The sequence below is a fragment of the Astatotilapia calliptera genome, chromosome 11, assembly GCF_900246225.1.
Source record: "Astatotilapia calliptera chromosome 11, fAstCal1.2, whole genome shotgun sequence".
Taxonomy (NCBI): Eukaryota; Metazoa; Chordata; class Actinopteri; order Cichliformes; family Cichlidae; genus Astatotilapia; species Astatotilapia calliptera.
In genome coordinates, this window is record NC_039312.1 from 26,262,552 (window position 1) to 26,272,838 (window position 10,287).

At 42.8% G+C, this 10,287-nt stretch overlaps 1 long non-coding RNA gene across 2 annotated transcripts in view; it reads right to left on the reverse strand.

The window, feature by feature from the left end:
- The window catches only part of LOC113032743 (uncharacterized), a 75,909-nt gene that overhangs the window by 64,994 nt on the left and 628 nt on the right, over nt 1–10,287 (reverse strand). Inside the window, exon 2 of one of the 2 annotated variants that reach the window (XR_003273924.1) lies at nt 10,193–10,269. This is a non-coding gene — a long non-coding RNA (uncharacterized LOC113032743). Of the gene's footprint in view, nt 1–10,192; nt 10,270–10,287 lie in introns of those variants that run through there. The other variant, XR_003273923.1, reaches the window with a different exon arrangement.

Consider the following 10,287-nt stretch of genomic DNA (forward strand, 5'->3'; position numbering starts at 1 on the left):
TTGTCTTCATTCCCAGTCTTACTGTTTCTTTGCATTTCTTATGATTTGTAATAGCTGCAATAAATGCTGAGCAAGGCCACTGCTGCTGTCAGCCTGTGTATTAAGATACCTGGCATATTAAACATACATACAGACAGCTTGTTATTAACAATTTATAACAGCCTAACAACCACACTGTGGTTCTGTAAAACATGCCAGCAGTGGATTGGAGCAGTTGAAACGCTCATTTCATATTTAAGCTTTCTGGGCATGCTAGTTCAGTTTATATCCAGCCCCATAATTCCATTATAATATCTTATGAGTGTGTTCATAATGCATTATAGGCCATGACCTTTATACAAAGTCTTAGCCGTGGTTTTTTTTATGAATCTTGGCATCTGTTCAAGCACGCCATAAAAAAGAATATACAAACACAGTCCAGCTTTCTCTGTGCATATATAACATGGCATAGCATGCAACAAGACAGGGTCTGTGCAGAGGTGATTAGAAATTAAAACAGTCTAATTTCATCTCTTTTGTAGCGCTGAATGATTCCACAGTGTCTAGATGCTTTTTGTTTGTTTAGCTTTGTTTTGTTTTGTTTTTTTTAAAAGGGCAGATGAGCGAAAAAACAAGTTCAAGTAGTAGATGAGAAGGTATAAGGACCCTTACACCTTAGATCTATGAGATCAAACACACACATGCCTGTCTAAAACACATAGCACTTTCCACAGATTAGAAATCATCCCAGTTTACAAAAGCTTTGCTCCACAAAAGGTGTTCTTTTCACAGATACGCAGCCGTCGCCACAAAGAAGAGCCCCGGGCGTTTCATTGTCAAGCTCTTTCTTTTCTTTTCTTTGCCGCCAACAACACTAGCCTCTTTATCAGTGCAATTACAGCACAAACAGACTCATCATTGGCCCAACTGTCCTCTCCTATCACCTTTATTTCCACAAGCAACCTAATTAGTCCTAAAGAGAGAAAAGCCAATAAGCAGAGGAGAGCAGAGAGGCAGAGAGAGAGAAAAAGCTATCATGTCCATTTGTGTGGGTTCACAAACGCAGTTGTATGTGTTTGTGTGTGTATGTTGGTGTATTTTTCCACTCTGTTTTTCCATTTCTTTTTGTTGTTGTTGTTGTTGTTGTCCTCACTCTTTCTATCTCCTTTTTTTTTTCCACAGAAAGAAAGCCTTCAAAGGAGCGATTGTGCAGAGCGGCTGAAGTGGTCTGTTGGTAAGCGGACAGCAGAGCAACACAACAAACATGGCTAGCACTAATCAGGGCCCCGGCTAATGTAAACAATGTCATTTTTTGCCCTTAATGAGCCAATTTTCCGCAGATATGAGAGGGCTAACAATTGGGGCAGCGCCTTTGATGTGATTCATCTGAAGGTTTGTTTGTGATCGCTTGGCACTTTTTGTTGGAAGCCCTGCGCCCAGCTGCTTTCATCTACCCCTGAAAAGAGAGAGCCACGACTCACTTGGGTATAGAGAGAGGGGGGAATAAAAATAATAATTTTCTTTTCTTTTCCCCCCTTCTTTTAAAAGACAACCACCCTCCCCTTTTATTATAAACTAGTCCCAATCAGCTGACCTCCTTGTCTCCTTTCCCTTTAACCCCCCCCACACACACACACACAAACACAAAATTTGTGAACATGCATACAAGACTGAAGCAGAAGCAACCATGAGGGATCTGAAAAAAAAAAAGAAAAGGAAAAAAAAAAAAAGGGAACATGGTTCATGCCGGGTGTCTATAGTGATCAAATAGCGAACTCATTAAAAGGCACCCCGGTGTGCAAGCAGTGGACACTGACAGGGCCTTCATTAACATGGTGCTGACAAAAGGTGAGGCAGACCAAAGACGCAGCCGGCAGGCCAGGTGTGTGTGCCGCGGCGCTTTTCAAGATGGCACCATAGCCAGAGGCGGGCGGGCTGGCAAAGAGCACTCCATCAAATGGCATACTGACCAAGACCAAGCTGGTTCTGGTAAAGGAAAGAAGATATACAGATAAAGAGTTTCCGGTGTGTGCACGGAAAGTTTCGACGTTCACTGCATTCAAGTCAAACTTTTCCTGCATCCAAGCGATGATCCATTTCATCAAGTGAGTCTCTCCACAAAGTTCGCAGTCCGGTGCCGATTATCATAATAAAGTGAACTCTTCAAAGTTCAGTAAAAGGCCATAAGAACACACAAATAACAACAACAAAACAGGAAATAGGAGCGAGAGAGGGCTATTGATGTAATGAAGGTAGTCAAAGGTAGTATCCACGGGCAATACATCGCCTCATGTCCAGGCCTATTGCAATCAATCACTGGAGCTGAAGTGAAGTCAACTCCAGGCTAGTCAGTCAGCCAGGCCCCCCTTATAACCATGTATACACACATTATATACACACACACACACACCTCTGCCTGCCTCTCTGGCCATGAGTCAGGGGCCCTCTGGGGCCAACCACACACTCACACACATACACACACTCTGCACCTGCTGGGCCCTGCAGTTACCAGCTGTCAACTCCACGTGCTCTTTGCCGTCTGTTTAGTGTGTGTGTGTGTGTGTGTGTGTGTGTGTGTGTGTACAAAGAGTACAGGGTTGCTGCAAAGTTACAAGCATCAGTTGGGCCATGGACAGAGAAGAAGAAATGATGCGGGCCGTTCAAGGACATTTACTTGCTTTCAACAAATGTTTCAACAAAAACCAATTAAATGAGAGCACTTGGCTGCTTTTTCTATAACGAGGGATAGGAGGAAACATTTCTTAACCCACAAACACACATTAAAGCCAAAAACTGAGACAGTTATGTACTAAGAAAGCTCCCCAAAGAGCAGACACCTATCTCCTTCTTCACAGTCAGGTCAACCTGAACAGTAAAATGTCAACAACAAAAAATAATAAAGTTTTTATCAACCTCACAACTAATGATTTCTGAGTTCTTTCTAAGTTCTCTTCTGTCTCTCTAGTTGCACAAAAAAAGAAAACTAAAATCATTTTTTAAATATTATTTTCCAACTTAGTTCTTTGCAGTGCTGCAGAAGTCTTGGGAGAAAGCTGTATAAGCTGTTACAACATGACATAGCAAAAAAAAAAGAAAGTGCAAACTAACCAGTGATGGGTTCATTCTCAGTAGAAAAAGTGTTAACCAGTAAAACTGGGAAAAAAGACCCATTACAGCATTTACCTCTAGGGCATGACCTTAATCCTAAACTCCCTCCCCATCTCTGCAAGGGACAGAGAGATAGGAAGCTAGGTTACAGCAACAATGAAAAACGTGTCTGTTTTGGGGGGAGAGAAGAAAAAAAATCAATAATGTGTTGTGATGTGAAACTGATTCCCACTGGATCTCGCTGTGTTCTGTACAAGCCTATTCTCTGTGTGGCCCTGAGGTAAGTAGTGTACTTTGTTACAGTGTGTAGCAGTAAGCCTTGGAGACCTGTGCAGCGATTAAGCCGTACTGGAGCACATTAGCTCAGGCCATGTCATGGCAGGCTGAAATGGGTCTGGCATGGAAGGAAAAAGGATGAAGAGAAGGGTACACCAGAGGGAAGTAGATGAAAAAGGGTATCAAAAGGGAATGAAATGAATGAGGAAAAAAACAGGGCAGGGAGAGAAGAAAAATGTGACGGGGGCGGATAAGGAACAAAGATAAAAGAAAAAGGAGAGGAAAAAATGTGTTGGAGAAATGACATTTGTTTGACTTCATGTCATGAGGTTTGCACATCGTCATACAAGGTTTCATGCCTACACGGATGCATTTCCACCTCCAGAGAAAGAAAAGGCGCATAGCAAACCCGAGACACTTCGTGGTGTCACAGCTGACAGCAAAGAGAAAGAAAGTAGGGATGGCTAGCAGGAGTGATGGAAGGGTGGAGAAGGATGGCGCGAGGAAAAGAGAGACAGGACAGAAGCAGAGAGAGTGACAAATTCCCCGCTGATGACTATTTACAGGCTATTCCCTCTCACCACGGAAACCCGAGGCCTCAACCCCGCTTTCTCATTTTCTCCTCTTTATTTATCCATTTCCTCCCTTCTGTGGTAAATTTGTCACTTTTGCATAAGGCTGCTAGTGTCAGGGTGGAGGAGGGAATGGCAATATGAGCAACCCTAGGTGTGATGGAGAAAGTGGGGATGATAATAGAAGAGGAGCTGATGGCAGCATTTCTTCCCTCAATCTCTGACCATCTTCCTAAATTCCCAACCCCCCTCTCTTGTTCTGTCCCCTCTTTGCCCCTTTCACCCACCTCTCCCTCCATCGCTCCCTCTCCTACACCGACCCTCCTCTCTTTCACGCCTTCCTTTCTCTCTCCTCTGCCTCAGCCCACCACTCCACCTCCCTCGTCTCTCCAGGAGGCAGTTGTCAATCAAGTGCGTCTCCCACAATCCCTCTGGAGCTCATTGTGCCCGCGGTCGCTGGCGGAGGCAGGCGTTGCGAGGCGGCAGAGAGCCGCAGATGGAGGGAGTGCTGTCAATCATTGTCACTAATTATTAATTTCTGTCACTCAGGCCCCCATGGCAGCCACATAGCGGGGGCCTCTAGCTCTCTCCGTCTCTCCCTCCTTTCCTTCTCCAGCCTCCTCCTCGCTACTCATTCAGCTAGTTGGTCTGCATCCCTCTGTCCCTCCCATGCTCAGTCCCTCTCTACCTCCCTTGTCCCTCGTTAAAGTCTGTGCCTCTCCTTCACCTTTGCTTCTTTCATTTAGGTCACTTGATCTTTCCATTTCTCCTTCCTCCCTCTCTCACGCCGCACTACGGACTCTTCCCCTCTTGTCCCCCTCAACACTCCCAGGGTGAGTTGATTTGGTATGCCAGCCTGGCCACAAAAAGTTCAACCTTTCATTATGTGGTTCACGTGCACTCAGAACTGCCCCTTCTCCTCTCCCATCACCAGGTCAGTCCCCCTGACTCTCTGCTCTCTTTTAATTGTATTCTCCCCTCTCACCCCTCTCAGACACCCTCCCACTACTTCAACACACAATATCCAGCTCCTCCTCTAATTCATTAAAAATAAAATAAATTTTTTTTTTTAAAAGACCTGCTTAACACTTTCTTCTATTTTCTCTTCCCCCCCCCTTTTTTTAAAGCTCAGACTCGGCAGGTCTTTGTTCAGGTTCTGATTTGATTTGGTGAACTTGGTGTTTTCAATTTGCACACCGCCGCTTTCACCTGTGATGTCACAGTGATGGCGGCTAATGAGGGAGGCCTGACCCGCATGTAGCTGCGACTGAGGACGGGGCCAGTCCACTTCGCTAAGGGTTCTGATCTGCTCCTACCCTCACCTCATTACCAGAGGCGGTGGGCTGGGAGGCAAAGAAGAGAGAGAGAGAGGGAGGAAGTTGGTGATTAGGAGTTTGAGCACACACACCCACAGTCATTCACAAATATTCATGAAAACACTGCATACACACAAGGCCAGATTCTTTATATTCTCATTCCATATATGCACACACATATGCTGCACACACATAAACAACTGCCTTTACAAATAAATACACTAAGATGCATTCTTACTAAACACACACTTTTTAACCATACAGCCTTTGCACGCACATTCATCCTATAATATGCCCACACAAGCATTTTTTGGCCACAGACACTGATGCATAAACACGCATATAGTGTATCTGCCTAAGACATTAAACATCATGTACATCTGTGTTTCTACACCAAAATAAAAAGCAAAAACATGCATGATATCAACAACACACACATTTTGGCGTACTGAAGGTTTATGTCAATCACTACAAAGTTGTGCTGCGCATCCAAACTTTGTTCAATACCACACTTCTAGTGCAGACGCCCACATTTTAATGATACCAAATGCGCCGGGCTGTGTGTGGATGAAATCAATATTACATGAAGACATTTAGAATATTTCAATTTGATGGCACGTTGATAAATAAACTCAGCTTTTTGGGTTTGAATCCAAAAATGGGAGTGTGCATATGTGAGAACTTCTCTTAATGTAGGTTAGATCAGGCAGGAATACGGGTAATTTAATCAACTTAAAGCTACATGTGGGGAAATGAACACTCCACACAGAATATGGACCTCATCTCCTCCTGGATTACTATTCTCAACAGACCTGTGCTACTCTAATGAGGGGCAGAGGAAGAGGCCAGCTGGACACCACTGATCCTTCACCTCCCTTCCTATCTATACCTACTGAAACCATCCACCAACCCTGCTGCTCCTCTGCTCCCACAAGCCCCCGCGTGCCCTCCAGTCCTGCTCTGCATACAGCCATTAGCACCCCTCTACCCCTAACCTTCTGCTTCTCTGCACCCACCACTCCCTCCACCTGCCCCTCCACTCTCTCTCATTCTTTCTCTTTAGTGTCTGCCTCCATCCTTTCCTCCGTCTCCTCTCTCTGCTGTCACTCCGTTTTCCTGGGCACCTGTCACTTTTCCCTTTCACTTTTCCCCTGTATCCCAACCTCTGTTGTTTTTTTTTCCCTTTCTCTTCCTCCATCTTCTCTTTCTCATCTCCTCTTAGCTGTCACTGTCTTTCTCTCCTTATCTGATTGTCTCTTCACTCCTTCCATCTATACATCCTTCTTACTCTCTCTCTGTCACCACCTCCTCCCCAACCACCTCCCTCGTGTCTGTGTTTTTGTGTGTGTGCGTGTCAGCATTCAGCACCTCAGTGGAGACAGGGTTTATTGGGGTAATGCATTTATCACTGCTGCAAGCCAGGGCCTCACCTCCTCCTTTGAGCCAGTGAGTAATGAAAATAGGATCACTTCTGACAACACTCTGCAACACACACTCGGACTCACACAGATGCACTCTTACGCACACACACACACACACACACACACACACACACACACACACACACACACACACACACACATATTCGTGAATGTTCCTCAAAAACGCTTGCATTTAAACATCAACATCGATGAAACGCAAACTTCCAAGGAACCGAGGAGATTCTTGTGCTCATAAACTCAGAAACGCTTGCCAGCTCTCCAAATCAGCTCTCCTGTCACAAAAAATGCCTTCTAGTATTTTTTTTAATAATAACTAGATGTAATTACTAATTCTTATGCTTTCTTTTAGACAAAAGTAGTTAGTTAACCCAATACTGTAAGCAATAATTATTAAATAACTGCTTATTTAATTACACAGAAATGAGAAAAATTGTTCTGTGATAAACCAAATTCACATTATCTTGACGTTAACATTGATTACATAAACAATTACACAAATTCCTGAGAGGCAAAATGAAAAGTAATCTATCAAAAAAAAGATCTATTGATGTAGCTGACCTAAAACTGATATTAGAAAAGTGCTAAACACATCAGCATTTAAGTGATATCAACATCTTTCAGCGAGGCTTGAAGCATCTAAAATCATATTCAAATTTTAGCTGGAAAAAAAGAGCAAAACAAGAGAATTTTGCTCAGTGCAGGTGGGAAAGATATTATCTTAGTAAATAACTACAGGCTACAACATTATTAGCCCCATATCACAAACTTTGCAGCGGCTGAGCAAAAGTGTAGAGATGCCGCTGCAGTTTTTAATACCGCACAGTTTGGACACTAACAACTTAAACTCTGCACATGATAAACTTGGAGAGCTGTTCAATAATTCCCTGATAGAATACTTAAAAGAGCAATTTAAATAATAAGTGAAATTTACTAAGTGTACCTAAATGTTGGCCATCTAAACAAAACCTTAGTGTCTACAGACATAACATTATGACAGCTTGGGTGTTTAGCAGGATTCGCAGACCTGTAGCCATATATGCTTTGACTGAAATTCACAAATATTCCAAGACCATCTCCAAATGAGTATCTATGGATGTGACAAGTCTGTTAGGGAATCTGGTGTCTAATACCTATAATATGCACTCATCCGAAAACTAGAAATATCCTGCAAAAATGGACTATACAAAAGCATCAATTATGTCTATTTTGACCTTGCAGGTAAGTTTGATGTATATCTCAGTAATCTGTGTCTACACATCATTGAAAATAAATTGTTAGGGTACCAAAATAACCAAAATCTAGGTGAATTTCAGCCCATGAAAATATATGCAACTGCCAAATTCTGTCAAACAATCACAACCACCAACAATGACAGTACTGAGCTAAGCCTCAAATTCAAATATTGTGTTGCAACTTAAAAAAAAAAATACTCCACTGCATATAATTTCTACTACATTATGAACTTGGAAGACGACAAAACTTTCTTCCAAATTCATTTTGCTGCATTATAACACCACTGGACTCACTTGCCACAGTTCTGAACTAACATCTTTTATCATGTGGAATCGAAAGGCAACATGTCTGACTATTTCAGCCGTGGTTTCCTAGGGAGAAAGAAATCAGGTAAGGATCAAGTGTTAATGGCCAGGGGTGCCTGTCTAATCCCATTTGGTCTGGCAGTGTCGGGGAGGTGGGGGAGGTCTTCACCAGTTTAAAACGATACCATCACCACAGGTATTCGAGCCGGGCTCAGATTGGCCTTGACAGAACAAAACATCGCCGCAGCAAATGACTCAAGCACCTCCCATTACATCAAACTCGAGAGGACAAGGTCAGATCGGCAGCGACATAAAGTTTAAGCTTAGAAAACAAACTTCTCTTCAAACTGCACTTTCTTAAACGCAGCGTATCGTGGCGAGGGAGATTGCTGCTAATACACCAAGTAGTGCGTGGAGAGCCTAAGTCAAAGGACTGCTGACTAATGTGCCGAAATGGTCGGGAATACTCTGTGGTATTGCAGATGGCAGAGGTATTTGTTATTCATATGGCCCTCAAGGTGCATCCACAAGGTTTGCGTGAAAGTGTGAGTCTCGCACGTGCACGTGTGCATGTCTATGTGCGTACGCTTTTGTGCGTGCAAGTGTGTGTCTTGTGCAGAATCCGCAGTGCTGAGGATGCCATTAATGCTTGCTGCTGATCGCCCTCCCACATTTAAATAACAATAGTGCAGTCAGAGAAAGCATCGGTGTGAATCCAACCCACAAAACACCCAGGAGCTGCAGGCCCCACTCCTGCTGTGTGCGCGTGTGTATGTGTGTGTGCGTGAGTGCGCACTTTGTGTGTGTGAGTTTAGGTGCTCTTGCTTGTGCTCAACCCACCACATATATGCGAGTCTGAGAAAAGACAGTAAGACAGAAGAGGGGAGAGAGAAAGACAGGGAGGAAGAGAGGAAGGCAGGCTGCAGCAGAGTCTAAAATACACAGCCACTGTGTTGTGCAGATGGGTTATGTGATGAGAAACTGCAAGTCCACAGAGATTTCCTATTAGCATATACTGGTGACCCTGGATCCTTCAGTGGAAGAGCTGCTTGTCTTTTAAAATGAGTCTGGCTCAGATGGACTGAGTGCTGACTGAAGGTTTTCCATCTTATTTTTGCCTCAGAAATAATAAACAGTTCAGGTGTCCTCTCACTGCAAACTCCACTCAGCCACTATGCAAGGCACGCCAAGTGACAGCAGATACTAAATTAACCAAATTAAAGACATTTTGAACGCCACTGAACATGCCAACATTCAAGCAGTGATCTTGCATGATAGCGCAAAAAAATGGGATAGCACATTAAAAAAATCAAAGTAAGTCAATACTGTCCAATATTCCCCTGTATGCTGTTTTGTGTTAAGTTCCAACAGGTTTGTGGATCGAATTTCCAAATATGAAAGAATTGAGGAAATCCTTCAAGACTTTCTGCTACTGGGCAAATTATTATTTTAAACATGGGTACTGATCTAAAATTTCACAGCTGGCACAGCTCTACTAGAAGATATTATCAAATTCAAAACAAAATTTATTTTTGTTTTGCTTGTTTTCTGCTGTTTTAGTCCAGTTTGGTTTTTCAGTGAGTTCAGAAAAGATTGGGGGAAATTTTCTTTGGTAACTTCTGTCTCTTTTAGATTGCAGAAATTGTTTTGCATTTTACTGTGATAGGAAATTAAAAAATAGGAAATAAGACATCTTTTGGTCAACTAGACCAAAGCAGCTAGCCTGAATCAGCCATATTAGTTAGTAAGTTACTGTTAGATGTATCTCTTTGACAAAAAGATACAATTAATAGCATCCGAACTACCCAATCAGTGTTTTATTTAACTATCCTGTAGTTACTGTAATCATTGTTGGATTAATTATCAGTTTATTTCCTACAATTATATCAAAAAAACTAACAATTAACCCAACAAACAGTGTACTAACGGGAATTAGTTGAACGTCACTACAGAGTACTTACCAAAACGCACCATGTAGTCTATTTAAAGTTGAATTTAGCCTTGTTCGTCTTTCAATACTGGTGATGACAGCATCCACCTGTGAAATACACAGTAA